Raw genomic sequence first — 25,005 nt, forward strand, 5'->3', positions numbered from 1 at the left:
CCTAACATATTCAAAGACTCTGGGGGTTAGGTTGTAGACATTTGTGGGAGTGGTTTGCATTATTCCGTCTACACACTGTCTCTCTCCCTCTTGAACCATTATAAAGCAAAAGTACTTTTTGAAGGTCAAAATTAAGTCTAGGGCAATGAAAATGTTCTGGAATTAAATAGTGGTAATAGTTGCATAACCTTGTGATATGCTAGAAAATTACTTAACTGTACACTTTAAAATGGTGGATTTTATTGCATGTGGAATTTATTACAATAAAAAAATACAATAAAGTCTAAGTTGATTCTTTGGGTTCTATCCACTCTGCTGTTTTATCTGTGGCTTTACCTATATATAAGCAGCAAATATCACTTGCAGTCACTCCTTCCCCAACTTCATCCAATTCAATTTTCTCCTAGGTGGGAACAAGGTTAATGAATCCAGACGTATCAATTTCAAGACCGATTAAAGAAGAGACAGATAAGCAATAAAATAGAATGTATTGGAGCTTCAAGGATGCTTTAGATACTGCAGCTTTCAGCCCCAACACCAACCTCAGTCATGCTCTAGCAGTCTTCTCACTGGGCTGTATCTACTTCGGAATAATCCCCAGGCAAATGAACTTGAAAATGTCCTGGGAAGGGATATGCAGAAGTTTGAATGGCACATGGTAGTAAATATTCTGAAGGAGGGAATAGAGACAATTACGAATCAGCTGCAACTGCATACCAAAATAAGCAAGTAAAAGTCCCATGTAGGCAGGGAGAATCTCAAGTGGGTTCGAATGACACTAAATCATGAAGAAGATAAAAGAAAAGAGATCCAGAGGTCCTTTTTCTGAGACCACAGGCTTAAACCCCATAGAATCAACTAGTAAGCCCTATTCTATCTGACAACAGAGCCTCAGTAGGGATGGGAATGTTGGTGCAAGGATCCCAGGGCTCAGAGACAACCATTAGGTGGACCAGAGGTTCAAAACCTTCCCTTGTTATGCACCTCCCGAATCCATGTAGAGAGTATATGTGGATGCTTGCAGCAAGCTTTCCCAGCTCCACTTCTCACTCATCAACTTGATTAGAAGGGAGATGATATTACCAACAGGGAGCGTGGAGCTGGAGGAGGTACAATGTCAGTTAATACTGAAAACTGAACCCCTGAACTGCCATTCATGTTGGGGTACGCTGCGATAAAATAGCTAACTAGTTATCCTGGCTGTCTCCTTTATCTTGCTACTCACCTTAGGGGAAATTTAAAACTTATGTTGACGGAAATGGTATTTGTATCCACTAAAACTACTTTTATTCACTCTGAGACGTGCTTCTATTCTTCAGGAAATCTCATAACATTTATCAATCCTCCCACACTGCTGTCATAAAAGACACACTTGAGATGAGCTTTCCCCCCCACTCCCCATTTTTGCTTTGAGTTTGCATTTAAAAGAATAGATGCTGGGAGAGAGGTTTTAAGACTTTACGATAACCTCAGAGAGTTATTTACTGCCAGACTTTTCCTTCACCCTCACTGAGGGGGCACACTCCCTCATGCGTTTACACTTCTGAGAAGTCCCCAGAATGAAAGGAGGTGGGGTTTGGCCTGTGCACTCTGAGCCCAGGGAGTGTCTTCATCTTTAACAGCACCTGACACCAGCGGGATAGCTGAACCAAATATAGTTCTCGGCTACAGTCTGTATCGGTGTAGCTGGATCTTTCAAACTGTGATCAATCCATTCCCACATTGCTCCTACGGCTGGATGGAGTTTATGTGTCAAAGTTCCTGAAAACACAGGTTACACATTTTCTAGTTGTAGATGGGGTGGGAAAACGCTTTGATGTTTTCTGAGGTGAAAATTACCCATCAAAGAAGTGGAGTTAAACATGTGCACCAGAGAAAAATTACATCCTAGTTCCACACTTGGGAAAAAAAGAAGAAAAATAAACAGCAAAAATCCTGCAATTCCATGAATATATTTTATTAATTTTGGGCTTCCATAGTAATTTTATCCTAATCTCCTGGACCCTAGGAAATTCTAGGACAACCAAACCAAAATTATCAGTAGGTTTATCATCCAAGCCTTGACTTATCTGTAAAAAATTGCAAAACGTCGAATTGCTTCTGCATGCAGTATTTTCACACTATTCACTCTAAGTCTGTCTGTCTGTCTGTCTGTCTGTCTTTTTCCCTATCTCTATCTGTCACATACATGCACAAGTTTAATGCAGTAAACTATTATGAGACACCTTGTTCTCCCACAGATTTGAAGGACATATTTCATGAATTACATGAAATATGTAATTCATATCTTTCCCAAGCTTACATAGTTGGGTTCCAACGCAACTGGTTTAAGCTGTAAAGTATCAGGAAAAGTAAATAAATCATCACTTCCTTGAAAAGGTTATCTGAAGCAGGGTTTCTCAACCTTGGCACTATTGACATTTGGGCCCAGACAACTCAGTGCTGTCGGGGCCATCTTGTGTGTTGTAGGGTATTTGGCGGCATCCTGTCCTCTACCCACCAGTTGCCAATATCACTCCTCCTCCGGTCTTAATAACCCCAAATGCCCCAGACATTGCCATAAGTTCCCAGAGGGGCAAAATCACCCCTAGTTCAGAACCACTGGTTGACAATAATTGGAATTTTGGGTTCTTGTTTAGGATCATCAACTCTGCCGCTCCTCTTTCTTACTCTACATGAATTGAAATGCATTCTGTTATAGTTTATGTAAAATATGGACATTTGTGCAAAACAGGTTCCTATGCAAAGCTCTATTCCTCACCCAATGGCAATTTCATGATGCAAACACCTTCTAGATTCATGGTCAAATTGTTTCACTCTTAAATTGTTCAGTGGTTCTTTCCTTTTTCCACATAAGCCCAACTTTTCCATCATAACGATCAAGCAAGCTTTCTTCCTGTGGTGACCATTGAGAACTCTGGGGATCCATTGCAAATCACATGTGGCATTATTCTTTGAGCCAATACTTTGCCTTATTGTGGGGAACATTCTAAGAATTTCCAGAGGTTCATTCAGTATTACTAACTCAGAGAGGGAGTGTGTGTAGAAGAGGGAGAAGGTATAGGGACAGCCAACAGGGACCAAACCCAAAAGACCTTGTCTGCCATGCTTACGAGCTGAGATTTTTATCCTATAGTGTTGAGGAAGGGCATTGCAAGTTTTCAATCTGGGCAGTGACATGAGTGGCGCTGAAGGAACGAGCACTCGGTGATGGTGTAGCAGCTATTGAGACAGAGGGGATGAAGGCCTAAACCAAGGCAATGGTAGCAGGGGGATGAATCTGAGATACTTAGGAGGTTAAACCCCATGACCGAAGAAGCCCTATAAAAGAAAGAGTCAAGGTAAGGATGACTCCCTGGTTTCTGGCTTGAGCGACTAAGTGTAGATTCAAGTATGAATAAAGTTGGACTTATGAAAATGAAAGATAAATGTGCATTAGAAAACTATAATTTTAAAAACAAGAGGGGATCTGGAGCAAAAAAATCCCAAGGAGGGGAAAAATGGCCTAAACTTGTCTGTTGAGCATAAAGAAGTGTTGATTGGACCAAGGTAGAAAGGCTGGCTTTCAGAAAGTCTCAGGGCTGTAAAAGAAAGCAAAGAGAGGAGGAAGAGGATTATCTCGGTTTTCTGGTTTCATTAAATCCAGCTGGGATGGAAGCCCAGGATCCTATTTTAGCGGTTTTAACCTCCTCTAGAAACAGAGTCTTCGCTGCTTCTCCATGAAACCCAGAAAAGTTTTTGTCATTTTACAGGGAGTGGTTATTTCTCTAAAGGAAGAACAAAATTTGGCTTTACCCAGTCAGGCTTATAAATGCCTTCGTTAAAACATTTGATTTAGCCATCAAGTATGCACAGATTAGTCTCACCTACACTTAACAGCGCCACTATCCACATATACACTCGCATATATAGTTTTCTAAAGAGAAGATGGGAATAAACCAGTATCTGCTTATTGCCAAGCTTATGTACTTGTTATTCCCTCTCTCTGTGTCTGGCCTGAGACATGAACCCTGAAGCTGAGTCACATCTTTACATTCCTTGCCTGGGCTACTGCTCATGCTCATGAGCATGACTTGCACCCCTTGACTTTTCCTCCCAACCCTTTCCTCTCATCATGTCCTAGACACCTTCCCTGTGTATTTCTCTTCTAGCTGAGTAAATCCAAAGGCTCCAGGTTGCCCAATATTAGCAGGCTGTCACAAAGAACTGATCCATGGGAAGTAATTAAAATTAATTTGAACCTTCACTTATGTCTCTCAAAGAACACTAAAGGAGAGCCAATTCAAAATTCACAGTGCCACTTTTTAAACTAGCTACTTTCTCATTCTTTTCACTCTTCATCTCTGTCATGCCTCCACAGATGTTCCCATGGGTTAGTTCCTGTTCCTCACTTGTTACTTGTTTCTGCATACTAGGGTTGGGGTGAAGAAAGGGAAGGCACATGCCAGAAGCTGCTTAGTAGGCTGCAGTGGGAGAGTCTATTGGTTTTGGTTACAGTGTTCTGAACTTTTAATACGTTATTGTAATTATTTATATGCTTGTCCCCTAGATCAGAAGTCCTCCAGAGAAGTATCCTAGCCCACTAATGCATTGCAGTCAGGCTTGAGAAAGGGCTTGGGTTATAACTATTGCTCAGGGAATTGTGCTTAACTCTCAGTCTATGCCAAAGCCTGGAGTGAGTGACCATAAAAGTCTGGATGTAATGAGACAGTAAAATCCTAGACAGTAAAATGTAAAAGGTAGGGACAGCCGTTATACTCATTTATATTCTTTAGCTGTAGAAGGAATGAATAAATGCACTTTCATTATGTAGATTAGGATTTATTTTAATGTCTTAAGCGGTTGTAATATAAGTATTAATCACAAGTTAGTTGCTTTCAACTTGAAGTTATTAACACAAATTTTATGGGGGAAGAAAAAAGGCAAAGACCAATTCTAAACTTATCTGTTGGAGGCACATTTTGGTGACTTCTCACTTATTTTAATTTTGGAAAAATATGAGCATCACATTATCAGTCCAGATCTCATGATTAAGGATTTGCTTGAAACCCAGCGTGATATTTGCTGCTGGAGTTTTCATACAGCTCTATATTGATTCTGTACTAAAGGATATAGAAAACTGGTTTTGGGCAAATAGTGAATGTGTATTGGACTGTTTTTCTTTTTCCTTTTTAACTTTGTCTTGTTATTTATTATTGCTAAACACCTTATGCTTATGTGCTCTTATGATTTTGCTGCCCTGGGTAGCATTTTATCTGACTTACCAAACCTGTGAAACTGTCTCTTTGGTTTAGTGGAAGATAGGAGATGTAGTTTGGGTGCCAGAATACAGAAAATCTGTTCCTGTTAATATACTTATCAAGTCAGCAAATCACCAGCAAATCATAAATATACATATACATACACACATTCATATGAGAGATAGATAATGATCCACTGAAATTCAAGCCCCTTTCCCCTAAGATCTACATTCATACAACCAAGTTTCTAAAAAGCACCTCAAATATAATATATCTACAACAGAGTCTTAATTTATTCCCTTCCCAGTTTACCCTTTTCCAGTCTGTTATATGGCGGTAACATCCATCCAACTGCAGGGACTAAAAGCTAGCAGTCATCCTTTTATCTACTTCATTTATCACCCTCTGCGTTCAATCCATCAGCAAATCCTGTGTGGTCTACCTCCAAAATACCTTGAATTTTCTCTATGTCTGAAACTATCATCATAGTTCATCCTATATCATCTTTCCCCAGACCTCTGTAATACCTGCCCAACTGGTCTTCCTGATTTTATTTCCACTCTCCACCCCACCGCCCCCACCCTTGATATAATGTTTTCCACACAGAAAAGTGATCTTTTATCTTTCAATCTTTACATGCTTTTTCTTAAAATCCTTCTTATTATATTTAAAGCAAATTCTAGACTCCATACCTTGGCCTGAAAAGCCTCGTGTTCTGGATTCTGCCTATCTGTCTAACCTCAACTCACACTGTTGTAACCCACTCATCACAACCAGTCACTACAAGTTCGTTACCATCTCAGAGCCTTTATATTCACTGTTACTTCTAATGCTGCTTTGTTTCCTTACTCATAAAACAATGGTTCATTTGTCAGAGGTCTCCTGGGAAGCTGGCTCTGAGATGGAGATTTATGTGCACAAAGTATCTTGGGAGTACCTGGGATCCATACCTGTGGGGGGAGTAAAAGAAGCAGAAGTAGGCAGAAGGAGAAATCGAAGTACAATGCAGTTGCAGCAAAGGCCTCAGCTAGTTCTAAAAACAGCTCTGGAGGTAGGATGGCCCTGAACTGGGGCACGGAGGCTGGACCTCTTTACTTTCATATCAACCAGCCATTGGCTGACAGCTGCCTGGGAAAATGCTGTAATCTTACGGGAGATAGTTCTCTTCAGCTGTGGACGTTCCCTAGAGAGGGACTCAACTGAGGGCTGTCAGCAGGCAAGACCCCCAGGAGCTGGGCGATGAGTGCTTCAGTCCTGACGGACGGGCATGTAGGTGATGCTCTACAGCAGCCAGTATGCCTGTCAAGGCTTTCTGCTCCTCCTCAGAGAGGCTGCCTAGGACCATCCCTATCAAAAATTATCTTATCTAATTGTTAGTTATATACGTTCTGACCATACAAAGGGTGTATATGCTTTAGAAACACAGGAACCTTGGTTGCCTTGTTCATTGCTACTGCCACAGACCCCAGAAAAATGTCTGGCATGCAAATGATTGACATGAATGAATAATTTCTTGAGTGAATAAATTCAGATAGGCAAAAGCTTTTTATATACTATACACATTCTTCCCCAAAGAAATGGGAATTCAAAATTATGTGCATGAAACTCTCATGGGACTGATTTAGAGGAGGTGATTTTGGTAAAATGAACAAAAGTCCTGAACTATATGACAGAAAACTCAAGGCTCCCTGCTACTCAGCAAATAAACACTTAACCTAGCTTACGTTACATCACCTATTGGGAACTGCATATTATCATTTTAAAAGTGCTTCTATAATGCGAATATTTGATGATTCTAAGCAGAAAGCATGGGGAATAGGGAATATAGATGGAGAACTACTGATTAAAAGGTGAGAGGATTCTACTTACGTAAATATAATATTGACTTTGTATTTAAAACGTGATAAAATTGCCTTATTAAATAAGACAGTATCACTATTGGACAATTATAGCTCAATGTGATAAATATATTCTTGTTAGGTGCAAATAATATAAATAACCAGAGTTTCATCAGTTGCTTATTTACTTCAAATATAGTATGTTTTTAATACTATTGAAATGTAGGTGACTTCTGAAATGATATACTGTGTAATCCCATACATGCTAATAACATAAAAACTAAAAATTAAATGCTAGCCAAAAATATGTGTGTTTGTGTGTGCATGTGTGTGTCTATGTAGGCAGTGCTGAGGGAATTATAAAATCTAATTTTGTTATATATCTGAAATTTTAGAAAAACCTCAGTAACCGACCCCTTTAAAATAGCATAAACATTATAATACGGATGATGTATAACTCATTTTTTAAAGAACATAGCTAATTTAAATGTCTATTTGTAAGCATAATGCTTGTATAACTAGGGTGTTAAATACATCTCAGTTAGAAGTCTTGGAACATCCCTGAAAATGAAGATATCACATTCTAAATTAAGATGGCTAGCTGAACAAAGGTTTCAAATTTCACTCCTTCCCAAATGCAGCTAAAACTACTGTAAGAGATTTTAAAAAGGAATTTAAAAAACTAATTCACAGGGACAGTCAGAACAGAAAAAGAGATAACATACACAAAATTTTGGAAGTTAGAAAGAGATGGATATATGATAAGCAACTTAGCAGAATACAGATCTAAATATTAAGTCAATAAGGGCAAAAGCTGAGAAACAATCCATTTTCTCCACAGAATATTCAAAGTTGGAAACTGGCAGTACCAAATACTTCTGGGATAGAAGTCAAGGAAATGCTAAATAATACAGACTTGATGAAAATTGTATAGAAAAGATATTTCTAAACACACTCAACATCATATGTTTCTGGGCAACTGATTCTACTCTACCCATGGTAATTCAGAACTGGAGAAAGTAAAATACAACTTATCTGGCCTGGAAAACACAGGCAAAGTTAAGGGCACTGAAATAGTAACAACAAATCTTATATTGCATATGGAAATTATATACTGAGATCCCCAACTTTCCTCATTCCTCAGAACTCTGGTAGACAGAATTTTACCCTCAAAAGAGAAGATAAAAGCCTCGTATTTAGGAAAAGTGATGAGCCCAAGAGAAAAATATCTAAGAATACTATACATCAGAGTTTCTCAACAAACAACTTATCTGACCACTTTACCAGAGAGAAGGTTAAACTCAAAGAGGCGACCCATTTGTTCACAACTTTGAATTAGCTCTTTAAACTCTCAATGGAAAACATAAAAATAAGTCAGCAACAACAACAACAACAAAAATAAAGGCAATTTGTTGGAGTCAGCTATAAAGTAAAAAAAAAAAAAAACAAACAACAACAGAACATTTAAATGACTATACCAGGTGCATGAACTGAGAGATTTAATCATGAAAAAATGTCAAGAATCTCCAAATTAATCTACAGATTCAGTGTAATTCCAATCAAAATCCAGGTAGGATTTTTTGGGTGGAAATTAACAACCTCATGTTAAAACATGTATGGAAATGCAAAGGGCCATAAATAACAAAGATATATCTGAAAAAAACTAGAGATGTTATACTTTCAGATATCTAGACTTATTGAAAAGATGCAGTAAATATGACAATGTGATATTAAACAAGGATTGATAAATAGCTCAATGGAACAAAAGAAGAAGCTGAATAAAAACTGATACAGACAAATATATACAGAGCTGTTCTACATGTAGCGTCATTCCAATGCAGTGAGGAAAGAATGGTTCTTCTCCCAAGTTACAGATATATAATTGACAACAATATGGAAAAATGATAAATCTAGACCTCTTCAATCTATATCATATTGTTCAAGGAGTGCCTTCCTTTGATATGGCAGAGTAAGATCCCAGCAAACCAAACCTCACAGAAATACTAGAAATGGCACAGAAGCCGCCCTGACTAGCTAATAAAAAATCTACAGCTACTCATGTCAGTGAGTTGAGAATGAGCTGCAGTCCATTTCAGGAAGAGGTGGTATCATTAACAGCTCTGCCCGAGTCGGTGATAAGTTTTTTTCAGTCTTTTACTATTTGTAAAGTTCTCACCATTGAGGATACTGTTCTGATTATATAAATACGGGGTCAGTAATTCTTCCCAGTAAAGTGCCTGAATAATTAAGGGTAGTCGAATTTTGGTGGTCATGTCTAAGTTGTAATTTGTAGCCTTGGTTATTTATAGAATTAGATTTCAGAATACTATTCCTAAAACACATGAGATATTAGTCTGAGGCAAACTGAACCAGACGTCTGGCTGTAAAGGAAGTGGGAGCTGGTAGGGGCACAGGAAAAAAAGTTACTCAAAACATGAGATCAGAACCAAGGCCTTAAATTAGCTTGATTACATATTTGGGTCTCTGTTAGTCTCCTCTAAGTGAAAACTTTTTGGCGCGTTATCCAATGAAAGTATTAAATTCAGATTTAAAATGATCTCCAATTGACCAATTGTAATACAGGTTTCCCCACTATCTGAAAGCAGAATGTTCCTATGAAACCCTTCATAAGCCAAAACGCATAAAGCAAAGAAGCAATTACCATTAATTTATACGGAAAAAAAATTTGAGCTTTCCCAGACTCCCAAAACAACCTACCACATCAGACCAAATAACACATAAAACCTAAAATAACACTAAAATATGGTAAAAGCAGGAGTGATATAAGTACATAGCCTGTATAAAGTAGAAATAATGTATGTGTAGTATAGTTTCATTTATTAAAAAGACTGATCTCTCCTCAAGTGAAAGATAACGGCACACCACACTTTATACACCTGCCAATCCATTCAAGCAACAGACTTTCCATTTTATCTGTTACTGGATGCCACGCTGCTACTAGCAGAACCAAGAGTAACAAGCAGCTCTCAGGATCCTTTCCCTCTGCATGTGAGCAATGGACACAGGCAAGAGCAACACACGTGCAATGTCTCCGTTTCCTCTGACGCGACAGAAACGCTTCATCGTATCTAGACTTGTAGGGAGCATAACACCCTTACTAGCTTTCTTAGGCTATTCGGATATCTTCTTGCTAATGGATACACAAAATAAGCTGAGATAAGGTACGATGCTCACAGACCCAGTTCAAAGCTTTGGGGCCTGATGCTGACTGAGATGCTGAGTGCAGTTCTCAGGGAAGAAGCTCGGTGAGGCCACTCTCCCTGCTCTGGCCGCATGCCGTCTAAAATGGCTGCTGCAAAACAAATGCTGAACGCAATTTTCGCTTTTTACCTTTTTTTTTTGTAAAAGTGAAAATCCTCCTCGGATTTCTTTTGGTTAATTTAAATAGGTACTTATGTAGTTCTTTCATAAAAGTAAAGTGTGAACTTTCAAAAAGCTGAGGATATCTGTAATTCTTTTTCAAAGAGTAGGGGAGCCATCAAATTCACAAGTTGATTTTTAAAATCATTTGTCCGTGTAGGTGCAAGTGGAAATGTGACTGGCTATAATTCTCTGCGGTATCATTTGATGATGCCAGAATTGCCTTGCCTAGAGGTTTTTGGGACTCTAGTGATAGATGGCATACCCAGTGGCCAGTAGCCAGTAAGATTAAGAACAAATGCAATTTGTGTTTTTCTCTCTCTTTACTCCCTTTGTTGTAATGATGTCATGTGGTATCTAATTTTGAATTTAAGCTGTATATTTTTAACAAAAGAATTTTTAATAAGAAAAGGCACCTGCAGCCATTCTATTTTTTTTTTAACTGAAATCTATCTAATTCAATGTTTCCAGAAGTACATTCTTTAGAATACTATCACTGCAGGGTGTAAATAGGTGTTTTAAGAAAATAAAAGAGGTAGGGAGGGATTGAGATCAAACGAGTTTGGAAAAAAGCAATGTGCTAATCAATGAAAAACCATTTGGTTTTGCTTTTTCCTTTAAATATTTCTCAAAGCATGTTTATTATTTCAAGGTAGAAACATATAGTTTTACTTTTTAGTATATAAGCCATGAAAAATCATTAAAATGCATTGACTAATGAAATTATCAGACAATCAACTGTTCATGAAGAAGGAAATGGCTGCAAAGAAGCAATGAATAATTGCTGAAATAGCTTGTGCCATTTAAGAAATAAAGCCACAAGGAAAACAAATCTAAACTTCCTAGGATTCTCTCTGCAATTGTTGAATTCTAGGAAGACTTCCAGCCTCATGAGAACCACTGTCTTGTTAGAATGACATTGACGTCTGATTACCCGGTAATTCGTTCGTAAAACACTGATCATGTGCTCTTTCCTTTGAAAACCTGTAGGGATACTAAATTTACATTTCTGGTACATAACATTTAAGAAAAATGGTTTTTAAATTTTAGGATTTAATTAATATAACTATAGAAAAGTAAAAAAATCATGCATTCAGAAGGTGGACTAGAGCAAGTAAAAAAATTTAAGAAGGTACAAGTTAGGGTAGAAAATTAAGCATGGAAGAACAGCATAAAACATTAAAAACAGACGATCAATGTTATTATTATGAAAGCTTCAGAAGTAGCTCTTCATGGAAAATTGTTCAAATATTATGCACGGCATATTCTACCCAATCAAGCTTCATCCCTAAGGAAAAGAAATGTCTAGGTATTATGAGAAGGCGGCATAAAACCTTCACTGGAGAGTGAAAAAAATCAAACATTGAACTGACCTGAAGTGAACACAGGCATCTGGAGGATGGATGTCCCCCTGCTGCTCTCTCTTGCATCAAGTTGAGAGGAACGTTAAGAGCATGCTGGTCAGTCCCCTCTTTTGTTCAAGGAAAACCAAGTTTCCCACTGGACAATTTAGGAAAGCTAATCCACGTAGTCCCTTTTGGTATGTTCTGCTATTGAGGGACTATTTGAGCCATCTGTTGAGTCTTGCCAGTAGAGAATACCTGTCAGTTGATGCAAGTAATTGGGCATTTAATGAAGAGGATTTCTATAGAAATAAAAAGGAAAACAAAGATTAGTGGTTAGAGCAGACTTTAAACCCAGTTTCTGAGATTAGAGCTCTGCCAGTTGAGAAGATCCCTAGATTATTTTCAGTCACAAAATAAGTCTGGTCTCATTAGATTTGGTTTGATTATTTGTATAGATGCAGCAAAAGTGATAATTAACTAAATAGGGAACTTATTTTAAAATTTGCTTTACTGGAATTTTTACTGGAGAAATCCCAGATAGGACTTTTAAAAGCCTCTGGAGGCTAGAAAGCCAAGCCAAGAACTCAACCCCAGATTTCTACAGATTTAGATAAATTTCTCTCTTCTTGAGGTCTCCTAAATACCCTAAAGTACCTGTGCCTGCCAAGAACTGATCTTACTTACCTGTAAGGCTGGGAAATCTGTAAACAAGATACTAAGCTAGTTTTCCCAAGAGAGCTTTAAAGTCAACCTTAGTTCCTTAAAACTCTCTGGTTGTATCTGATTCTAAGCACATCGTTCTCAAATATGACATTCCAGTTAACGCCTTGGTTATATAATAAATGTTTCTAAGTATGTCCTGTTACAAAGAGAGAAGATTCTTATTGAACTTATGAAAATAATTATATTGCAATGGAAATAAATATATTCAATAAGGAATTCTGAAGGGATTGGGCAGGGAGAAAAAGATAAATGTTTCATTTCTGTTTACAAAAGTATACTCTTTTAAATTGTTATGAGTTATAGATAGCTTAGGAGAAAAGAGGAAGGTGTTCCTTATATTTGGAAAACAGAATATTAAAACATCAGCTATATTCCAAAGAAACCTGTAATCATTCTTCATCAGTTCATTCCATACATAATAAGTTCTTGTCCTGCTTGGTCATGGTCTCATGAATCCATCAGCATCTCCACTAGAGTTACTGAAATTCTGACTCAGTCCAGTGGTATGGTCTCAAAGTTATTTAAGCAATGTCATCAGAAGCATATGCCTCAGAGTACCTGGTGTAGACCTTTCCTTGGGTTTCATAAATAGACTCTTTTTGTTGAAGACAAAGCATTCTGACCTACAGCTAACTAGAATGCTTTCAGGAAATCATTAGAGTAAAAAAAAAAAAAACTATGAGTGGATGACGGAAGACTTAAAATGGCTGTGGTTAAAGATCTGATGAGAGTTCATTAAAAAAATATGCAATTGACATGGCAATTTGGTTGGTGGGAATGTAAATTGGTGCAGCCACTGGAAAACAACATGGAGGTTCCTAGAAAAATTAAAACTAGAACTACCATATGATCCAGCATTCTCAGGATTATAAAAAGATATCTGCACTTTCACGTTTTTTTTACAGCATTATTGATAATAGCCAAGACATGGAAGCAACCTAAGTGTCCATCAGCAGACAAATGAATAAAGAAAATGTGGTATACAGATATAATGGAATATTATCCAGCCATTAAAAAGGAAATTCTCCCATTTGCAACAACATGGATGAACCAGAGGACATAATGCTAAGTGAAATAAGCCAGGCACAGAAGGGCGAATACTACATGAAACCATTTATATGAGGAATCTAAAATAGTCAAACTTATATAAACAGAGAGTAGAATGGTGGGTGTCAAGGGCCAGGGGGAGGGGATATGGGCGATAGTACTCAAAGGGTATCTAGTTTCAGTTATGCAAAAAGAATAACTCCTAGAGATCTACTATATAGTATAGCATCTATAGTTAATAATAACTATACTGTATACTTTAAAATTTTCTAAGAGGGTAGACTTATGTTAAGTGTTCTAAAATAGTAATAAATAAAGAGAATGAGGGTGATGGATTTATGTATGGCATAGATTATAGTGATAGTTTCACAGATATATACTTACCTCTAAACTTCACCAAGTTGTATATAAATATGTACAGCTTTTCATATATCAATCGTACCTCAATAAAATGCATTTAAAAAAATAATGAAAATTTAATTTAGAAATTTATGGAGAAAAATATCAAAAGTTGTCAAATTTGAAGCTATTTAAATAGGATGATGAATCACTGAGAAATAATATTTAGCTTATTTAATCTAAGTGACAATAAAAAATTTAAATAGTAAAAGAAGAGGTAAAAAATACTTTAACTCTTTCAAAAATGAGAAGACTTTCTTCTCTTAAATAATCAAGGATATGATAATTGCAACAAAAAGCACAGGAAAAAATTTTAAGACACAGAATCTGTTGTGATCTGTAAGTGGATTCCTCAAAAAATAAGAACTTTTTACAACCTCTAGTTAAAAGAAGACCAAAAATCTTCTCAACATTTTTAAAGAGAGAAAATCAAATTCTAGTTTTACATCAATATACCTTTGATATTAAAGCTCATTATTAAAAACCTTAGAAGTAAGTCCATGAGCTCTGCATTGCTCAATATTTTTCTCAGTTACACTTATTGATCTGGGCATATTACAAGCAAACTAAAATACTGGAGTTCTATATAAAAAATGAGAATCACAAATTGAATTCCCAGGGTTGAAGATAGGTGTTTCCTTCCAAAAAGCAAAGAAGACAGCAGTTAACGATTTCTCCCTGTTATCATTGAGACCACGTTTCATTCAATTTTCTAGGTAAGAATTCCTTCTTCCCTGACCAAACCAATGCTCTGCCAAGATGAGTGTAGTTCTTTGATCAAGGACACCTACTTCTCTTTTACCTATCCCTTTTGGAAATGCAGTCACTTGCTAGCACTAATTGAGCTTGCCATATGCCACTGCATATGACAGTGTTAATCAATTCCTTCAAGAAAGTTTTCTTCCCTTGCTTTTCTATTTTCCCTTCTCTCCCTGAAAGCTACAAATAAGAAACTTTGAGTCATTCTGTACACCTTCCTCTCCCTTACCTTTTATATTTTGTTTATATTACCTCTCTAATTCTCACTCTGATATGTCCTTCTGTATAGCAGAGTATTTAAGAATGGGGACTTGAAGTCAGACAACCAAAATTTAAATTTCAGCTCCACTGTTTATTAGCTTTATGATGTTGGGAAATAATGATAATAATAAAAATAATAACAGAAATAAGAATAAGGCTATGTGCCAGGCATTATCCTAAATACACATATTAACTCATTTAATTATCATGACAACTTAAGAGATAGGTCTTACTATTACTTTCATTTTATGAGAAAACTGAAAAGTAGAGGTAAAATAATTAATTGAAGGTCACAGAGATAGTAAATGTTCAGACAGGATTCAAGTCCAAACAGTTTGATTGAAGAATTCATGGTTTTAACCACTTTTTTTTTTGCCCTTAGGTTTCAGTTTGGGACCCATCATGTAGGAAATAATAAATATTAGCATTTTTATTAATATAAGTGTATGACTTTTATCAAGCTGTCGTCATTTCTTACTTGTATTGTTGCATTAGTCTCATTGCATGTCCCCGGGTTAATCGACCTCGCACTACTAACCATGTTACTTACCCACTTATCTACCAAATAATTAATATTCAAACACAGTATAATGTTCAAAAGCCTTAATGGTTTTGCCTCCAATTACTTACACCCGTATTTTATTGTTTCTCTTTCCTCACTCATTCCACACTTGCCTAATCTCCAGCCACACCAAAAGTTTCCTGGCCCACATAGCTCTACAGATACTTATACCTTGGTGTGAGCTCAGTGGCACCACCTCACTATGTTGAACAGTTGGGTATTATCTAGGTCCAATTTGGTTTCCATTGATAAGCATGGAGTAAGATGGCTTCTGGGTAAAATCTGCTTTCAGTGGGTAGATGCCAGGTAAGAGATGGTCCCAGATACTAGAGTTGATTCCCAGAGATGGCAGCAAGCAGAAACTGAAGGGAGTTTTTCACAGGTCACTTAGGGCCCAAGCCCCACTGCTCTGGAACTCTGGGGACCAAGCTTAAAACTACTAGGTAGCAGGCACGTTCCCATTTCTGAATCAAAGGCAAGTTAGCTCCAGGGGCAAAATGAAGGCAATAGGAGGGCACATTATTTAACATCTGGGGAGAGAGAGCACTTAGGCAGGGGGACGAATGGTCACTGAGAAGGATGCATGAGGCTGCTGGTTTTGAGAACATGCAAGCTGCCTCAGGAATCCCAGGGACAGCAGAGGAGATGTGGTGGCTGCTAGGTGGCCAAGGGAGAGATAAATATTCTGCAGTTGGGCTTGCAGGTGAAATGGGGAGATGGGCACATACCAGTGAAATACGGTAATAATGTGCTGTTTGCACCCACGGGTGAGATTATTGAGACACTTAAGTACGGTAGTTATAATTTCTTTTGTGATATACTCTACAATTCTTCTGGCTGGACCAGTATTTTGAAACATTACATTTACTAACCTCTCAAATTTGCTGCCACCCTCCTGCAGTACTTCAACAGGTCTCAGGTTTTCCTCTGCCCTTTCCGTAAGTAGGAAATAGAAGGGATCTAGGACCCAGTGGAAGACTGGATTTAAATCCTGAATGCTGGAGTGTGAGTCTCAGGATTGAAAACAGGACTAAAATCAATCTTGACTTCTGGTAGACCGCAGCAGAGCACGGTGAAGCTAAAAGATAGCAACATCTGTAGCGCTCAAATTCCAGGTCTCAAAATTAGAATCTTGTACAACATGTTGTGCCTTTTCCAAGACACCCACAGATGATTCACACTCTTCCTCCGTCCTCCAAATGGCCGCTTAGTCACTCATCATCCAGGGGTGATTCATCTCCCCTTTTATGCTTAAGCATATCAGACAGCAGGTATCTTCACACATATCATAATTTCCTTGAGTGATATGTTTCTAGAGTGATGCCGGAACACACACCTGTGCAGAACTTGTCAAATGTGTGAAGTTACCTAGTGCATTAGTGAGAGGCCTGGCATTTGAGCTTAGAGTCTGTCTCTAGGCATCATAGTCCTTGATAAGGATTGTAAATAACCTCCTATTTCTTTTATGTTTCTGCTTAGAAGTAGAGAAACATTAAAATTTAGTGGATGTGAATTGTTAGTAGTGGGCAGTGTAGGAAAGGACTAGTAAGTAGACATTTTAAAATTCTAATCAGTCCGATCCTTTAATCTAGTCCTAAGTGCCTCTGGCCTGCAATTCCCCACCTGAGACCTCACTGAATTTGACTTTAGTAACTAGATAGTTACCAATGAAAAAATAGATACTTCATCCTTTGTTATCTCCCTGCTATATGACATTTAATCTGATATCATATAATTCTGAAAGTAAATATCATTAGTGGAGTATTCATTATTACCATACCACTTTATCTGACAATATTCTACTGATATTGTTTCCCTGAACTGTCACCAAAGATGTCCATAATACTTTTCGATGTAAGCCATAGATACTTATGCATCTTTTTTTTGAGGAGACTCTAACTCTGAATATATGCATATGTTCCAATAAGAATATAAAAGGAAACTAGCAAAATGACATTTACCCAAGTCAAAACCTTTTATTTAAAAGGGGAAAACATAGAAAATCATTTTAGCAATTGATTTACATGTCTTAAAGAAGTATATTTTTGAATATTAAAAACAAATAACAACCACATAAGTAAATTGAAAGGTTCTTGCATCCTAGCATTTGATTCACAGTTGATGTATAAAATAAGCTTTTCAATAGTTCCTGATTATGATGTAATAAGCATAGAGGGAGAAATTCTGTATGTATACACATGTGTATCAATTTTCCAAATTGTAAAGTGGAGATTAAAAATATATCCCCAGGTATTATTTTCTAGTGATTTCATGTGCATAGATTTAAAAACCCAAGAGATGGCATTGGATTAGAAAATACTATTTTGAGCAAAGAAAACAGTTTTTGCTCTTACATAATAACTAGTCTGATCTCACCATTGATCTCTCATTGGCTTAATACACCATCAAATCACCCCTCTGTGGGGCCCAGTAGTATCCTTATAAAGTTCAGGAACCAATGCACATAATCATAATCACAAGTAGCTAATTACCACTTCATGAAATTAAATGGCACCTAAGCATCTAAGTTATTCCTCAAGTATATTGTATATATAACCTTAATGCCATAGGGAAAGGACAGTCTTTTCAATAAATGGAGTTGGGATAACTGGACAGCTACATGCAAAAGGATAAAACTGGACCACTATCTTACACTATTCACAGAAATCAACTCAAAATGGATTAAAGATTTGAATATAAAATCTGAAACCATAAAACACCTAGAAGAAGAGATAGCGGAGTAAGCTCCTTGACACTGGTTTTGGCGATGATTTTTTTGGATTTGACACCAACAGCAAAGGCAACAAAAGCAAAACTAAATGAGTGGGACTATATCAAACTAAAAAGCTTCTGAATAGCAAAGGAAATCATCAATAAAATGAAAAGACAAACTGTGGATTGGGGAAACATATTTGCAAATCATATATCTGATGAGAGGTTAATATCCAAAATATATAAAGTACTTACACAACTCAATAGGAACAAGACAAATGATTGATTAAAGACTGGGCATAGGATCAGAATAAATATTTTCCAAAGAAGATATACAGACAGCCAAAATGTAACGATGCTCAACATCACTAATCAGGAAAATGCAAATCAAACCACAATGAGTAATCAATTCACACCTGTTAGGATGGCTATTATCAAAAAGACAAGAAATAAGTCATGGAGAAGATGTGGAGAAAAGGGAGCCCTTGTGCACTGTTGGTGGGAATGTAAATTGGTGCAGCTGTTATGGAAAACAGTATGGAGGATCCTCAAAAAATTTAAAAAAGAACTATTATATGATCCAAAAATTCCACTTCTGGGTATTATCTGAGGAAAACAAAAACACTAATTCAAGAAGATATCTGCACCCCCATGTCCACAGATGCATTATTTACAGTAGCCAAGATATGGAAACAACCTAAATGTCTATTGCCAGATAAATGGATAAAGAAAATATGACACACACACACACAGAGGAATATTATTCAGCCATAAAAAAGAATGAAATCTTGCCATTTGCACCAACATGGATGACCTTTAGGGCATTATGCTAAGTGAAATGAATCAGAGAAAGACATTTATACGTGGAATTTAAAACAAACAAACAAACAAACAAACAACTCGAGCTCACAGATACAGAGTATGGATTGCTGGGTGCCAGAAGCAGGTAGCTAGCTGGGTGGAAGAAATTGGTGAAGGGCGTCAAAATATAGGAACTTCCCACTATATAATTACTAAGTCAGGAGAATGTAATGTAGGGTGTGCTAAATATAGTTCATATATTGTATTGTATTATATTGAAAGTTGCTAAGAGAGTAGACCTTAAACGCTCTCATCAAAAGAAAAAAAATTCTGTGTTTATGACAGATGTTAACTAGACTTATTGTGATGATCACTTTGTAACAAATATTGAATCATTATATATACATCTGAAACTAATATAATGTATGTCAATTATACCTTATTAAAAATAAAATCAAAGAAATTATTCTCAGAAATTCTACAACACATAACAGTTTCAACCATTTGGAACCTCAAATACTGCATAACATTGCAAAATTCTATGCACCTTTAAAAAAAATTGTGGTAAGAACACTTAACATGAAATCTGCCCTCTTAACAAAAATTCCAAGTGTACAATACTGTGTTTTTAACTTTAGGCCCAGTGTTGTACAGCAGACCCCAGAACTTAATCATCTTGCATTATCTGACACTTTATACTCATTGAACAGCAGCTCTGTGTTTTTCTCTCTCCCCAGCTCATTGTAACTACCCTTCCAAGCCCTGCTTCTGAGTTTAGACCTCTCAGAGAAGAAGAATCATGCAGTGTTTGTCCTCCTAGGACTGGCTTATTTCATTTAACATAATGTCCTCAAGGTTCATCCATGTTGTTGCAAATGGCAGGATTTCCTTCTTTTTTTTTAAGATACTTCTAAGTTTTAATAGAACTTGCTCATATCTTCCGAAGCTTGTATGTTGCCATGAAAAATTGTTCATCGATTTCTGAAGTTTATTCAGTAGACTTAAATACTTTATTTTCATTATATTTAAATTAAATATGATAATAAATAAATGTGTTAAAATTTTATAATTAAGTAATGCATTCTGCTAGAAAGGCACATGGCACGTAGGATATAGCTTAAACAATAATCACAGACACCATTTGCTTAGTGCTAATACGTACAAGGTCTTAGGCTAAAAGCTTTTCACGCATTTAAGAAATTTTAATCCTTATAAAAATTATGTGAAGATATTATTATCCTTGTTTTATAGATGAAGAAACTGAGGCTTAAGAAAATTGCACATTCAAGAAAGTAAAGTTTACACACAATGTTATACAAAATATATGTGATGTGTTCACACTCTAACATACTCATTAGGTAAGAATAGTGCTGTCCAAGTAGCAGGTCTGAATCGTTTGTTATGGGTTCAACACGAGATAAGAAGTCTGTGTTGGAATGTAAATCAAATGAATCAAATTTATTTTCCCAGTAATATATGAGAATTGTTAACTAGAAGATGTCTGTTATCCTTACTATAATAACAGAATTTCTATCTCAGTGTTTGTCAGTGTGTTTATGTTTTCTTCATTGAAAGCCTTGCTTACAAAGAAATGTCAGCTGAACTCTACAATGTGCTTGATGAATAGACTACAGTATTTACATTCTGATGCAACTCCATACCTGGGCAGGGACCACTAGCAAACAGTTCACGTTCCAGCAGAGCCCGAGCTGAACTCAAAGAATATGAACATTTGTGTGAAATGTTCAGGTAACCTTTAATCCGTCCTTTCAGTCAATCAAAAAACAAATATCTATTCAGTCTACATAAGGAGCAAGGCGATATAATAGAATGTGGGGAAGATTTAAAAAATCAGAGTCCTTGCCCACTTTAGGAAGTTTGCCATCTGAATGAAGAGAAAAACGAATGTAGAAAACAACTAATGATACTTAGGCATTAATGGTAAAGGCCAAATAAGTGATGTAGACCACAAGAGCCAACCCATGCAGCTGAGGCAGGGGCTCCAGGAGCCTGTCAAAGCCCCACCGCAGAGGGAATATATAAGCAGGTCCTTTTTATTTAAAAAAAATTATTTGTATTTTTTATTATTTATTTATTTATTTTTGAAGGTTATTGGGGTAACATAGGTTAATACAATTATATAATTTTAGGGTGTACATTATCAGCAGATCCTTTAATGCTGCAACACTCCACGTAGTCTGAGAAAAATGCAGAGGCAGAAGAAATGAACACATTCCTAGGAAAATGAGGGAAAGTAATGAAGTAGTATGAAGTTGAAGGGAAGAGGGAGAGGTAGACTAGGAAAGTAAACTTTCCCTGGGGGATGTGCATGCAGGTGCTTACTTGCATACATATTGAATTTCTTGAAGGAAAGCTTTTTGAAGGCTGATTATTGAGGGCTGATTTAATAAGTGATCAGGGACTTGGGTAGGGACAGTGTTTTCCATTTTAGTATGTAAGGGTGCACTTTTTTGCATAATTCTGACTTTGCATGAGTTGTCATGAATACCCTGCAGGTTTAGTTTTAGTTCAGGTTTATGTATTAGGGATGGGACATTTTATGTATGAACAACTTCTGAAAAGTCCTACCCTGGTAAATTATGTATGTATTCATAGCTTTTAGAAGCAGCTGATCCAGGGTTTAAACTTAAATCAAAATGAATTTTCCTAGGAAAACTTTAGTAAGTAATATCCTGGGATACATTCCAGGAATAATCAGTTTCCATGCTATTTTCCAAATTTTGTGTGGGGAGTTTAAATTGAGAAAGCTCCTTAAACCATATACAGTTGTTAAAGAAAAGAAAGCAAACTAACTTACAAATAACTTCTTTAAGATTGAATACATAGTTTTCTCTCTGTTAGGCTCTTTTCTCATACTTTGCTTTTTTGTTTTTACAAAATGCTAAGCATGTGAATCCATAAATTCAAACTAGTAAAAGACAGTGGTTAGATGTGAGGTTTGCTCCTTTCCCTTTCAAACTTCGAGTGCCCATCACTGTCCTAACTCATGAGGAAACTATTTGAGGACTATCTAAACTGCCAGTCACTACCTGTATCTCCATGTAATTCATGTCGTATAAGAAAAGACTATCATTCTCCATAGTTAAATCTGTGTGATTGAAAATCATTTATTGAAAGATTTAATGAACTAGATAATTTCATGGAAGGAGGGAAATATCTCCCAGAAAATCCATTAACATGCCAATAATTTCACTAAATTTTATGTATGTGGTTAAGGTAAAATCAAGATGACGTATATTTGCATTTCGGCTTAGAATAATACACTGACATTTACCTAACATTTCCAAGTGAATTTGCACATTTTTCTCACAAGCATTTGTTTTCATATTAGTTGCTTCTCATTCCCAGATGTATCATTGTGTGATCAGGGTTGCCGCCAAGCTAAACCAGGAGAATCTGTTAGAGAGGGATAGAGACCCAGAGGACGATGGGAAAGTCCCCATCCATTATAATCACATGTAGTGGGGTAGAGATACCTGGCCACAAGCAGAGGGTCCATGATAATGAGGAGGTTGAGGGGAATGGGCTTCTGTCAGGTCAGAGCCAGGAAAGCTTTTCAGGAGAAATGCAAAGACAGGGGAGAAAAGAGAACAGGATGATAATTACAATCCAGGAATCTGAACACAGAAAGGAAAGATGGCTTGCCAGTTTTGTTTTTTTTTAAACCAAGTTTTAAGAGCTGATGGGATCAGATGAAATAAGTCATGACTTTTGAGGTCGATGAGATGAATTTGCTGCTTGGAGGGGACCTGACCTTAGAATGGATCCTGATAGCTAGAATCTCTCATAATGGCCCTCAAATAAAGCTATGTGTGTGCAGTTTAAGGTATGCCTCTGTGAGGTTTTCTGTTTGCCTATGCATGCACACATGTATTCTCCCCTAAAGAAAGGAATTACTGTATAAATTTCCAGTTTTCTTTTCAGTACCCTTCCATTAGTGAACTTCAGATATAAAAATAGGGACTTAATAGATTCCTTGGGGTCAAAGTGTAGAAGGAAAGATTTTCCAATTTAGAGTTCTGGGTGAAAGCTTCCATAAAGCTTATGACACTGCCTTCCTTTCTACATTTTTGCTGTGAATTATGAGTTTCAGTTCGCCTGCAGAGACATTTTTTCACAAGCAGTTGCTTTCCTATAAGATGGAGTCGCACATTTGACAGCATTCTCTGTGACCTATCATTAATTTATTTTATTCACTGTAGTTGCAAAGATTAAAACCAACCCCCTGATGCATTTGTAGACATTCATAGAATTCAATTTGAATTCAGCATTAATTAATGTACCATTAAGCATGTTCTTTTTTTATTCCTGATACTGCAGGATATTAAATTCTTTTAAACTTTTAGTTGTTCTTATTAATTTACACTGTTTGAAAATAATATGCAGTGACATAGCTAGTAGAAGTCAAATCTGTAGATTTAACTCAATGTATTCCAAATCAAAATTCATTTTCCTATTAATATATCAGAGTTGTCAATTAGAAGGCGCCTGCTATCCTTATTATAGTAACAGAATTTCTGTTACTGTGTTTGTCAAAAAACTTCATAGAAAATATGTTTTGATGTGCTTGAGTCTCATTTTTGTGAGAGAGGCCTTGCTGTGTGTGGAAAAAAATCTAGATACCCTAGAAATCCTATTGTAGAGAATAAGTTGGAGTAAGAATATAATACTAAATTATTTGTTCTTAGTATGGGAAAGAAAAATTAGTATAATAGAATTGATAAATGACTTCCTAATTTTAACAGGAGTCTAAGATTTTCGTGTTACCATAAATCACCTATTCTTTAAATTCAGAGCATCTATGTAAGACATTAATTCATAGACGTTTTTCATAAAGGTTGACTCTGAGTGTGTATGGTATGTGTTTATGCTTTTGTCTAGAAAATAAGTAATGGAGACAAGTCATTTTATATCTATATTTTTAAAAAGCAGTACTTGACTAGGTGATATTGGCTCTTCTATTCAAAGAATACACACACTCACACCTGAGTTTGAGAGCACGTTTATGGTGGCAGCATAATATGAACAGCACCTGCTTCATTCCCACTCAGAAAAAGACAAAAAAAAAAAAAAAAAAAGAAAAAAAATCTTACATAAACATTTGTCTATTCATTCTCAGAATCAATTCTTTCTTTTTAAATGACCTTCCATTTTTATAGGAGCATAAAATCATAACTGTCACAGCTAAAATCTATCAAACATGTTAAGTTTGTAACATTTCAAACTTGATACCTGCAGTGTTTCATAGATGAGGCTTACAAGGGTATGCCAGGTATTCTATAAATCCTCCTATAACAAAGAAATGAAGAAATGCTGCAGCAAATGGGAAGGAATTGTTATTCGAATCAGTTTATCTGAGCTACCTTTACTATATATAAATTATACCATATTAGAAATCATTATAGCTATTAGTTAAATGAGCACATTAATATATTTCATTCTAAATACAGTGGACAAGATAATTCTTCTAAGATATCACGCTGGAATCCAACAATTAAAAATTTGACAGTTTCATATAGTTTTCCATAACTAAATACAAATTGTAGAAAGAGATTCCATCAAAATGTACAATTTTTATATTTAGGCACTATTAAGTTTAAAATAGGAGACATCTTTGCGATGTTCTATGCTGTAGTACTTCCAGGATTGATTTCTAAAAGGTCGAGTCAATAAATACTCTGCTACTGCCTACAGGACTTTGGCAAGTAGTGACTGGCTTGAGACAGGAGCACAATTCATGTCTCAAGCCAGTCACTACTTGCCTAAGTCCTGTAGGCAGTAGCCTTTATAAAAGAAAAGAAAAAAGAAAGAAAAACAGATATCGTTTTTATATGATTCCTGGATGTTTTTGCATCAGAGCCTGGGGTAATTAAGTGAGAAACACATTTTTTATCACTACAAGAAGAGAGATGATC

The sequence above is a fragment of the Pteropus alecto genome, unplaced genomic scaffold (genome assembly GCF_000325575.1).
Source record: "Pteropus alecto unplaced genomic scaffold, ASM32557v1 scaffold78, whole genome shotgun sequence".
NCBI classification, from domain to species: Eukaryota; Metazoa; Chordata; class Mammalia; order Chiroptera; family Pteropodidae; genus Pteropus; species Pteropus alecto.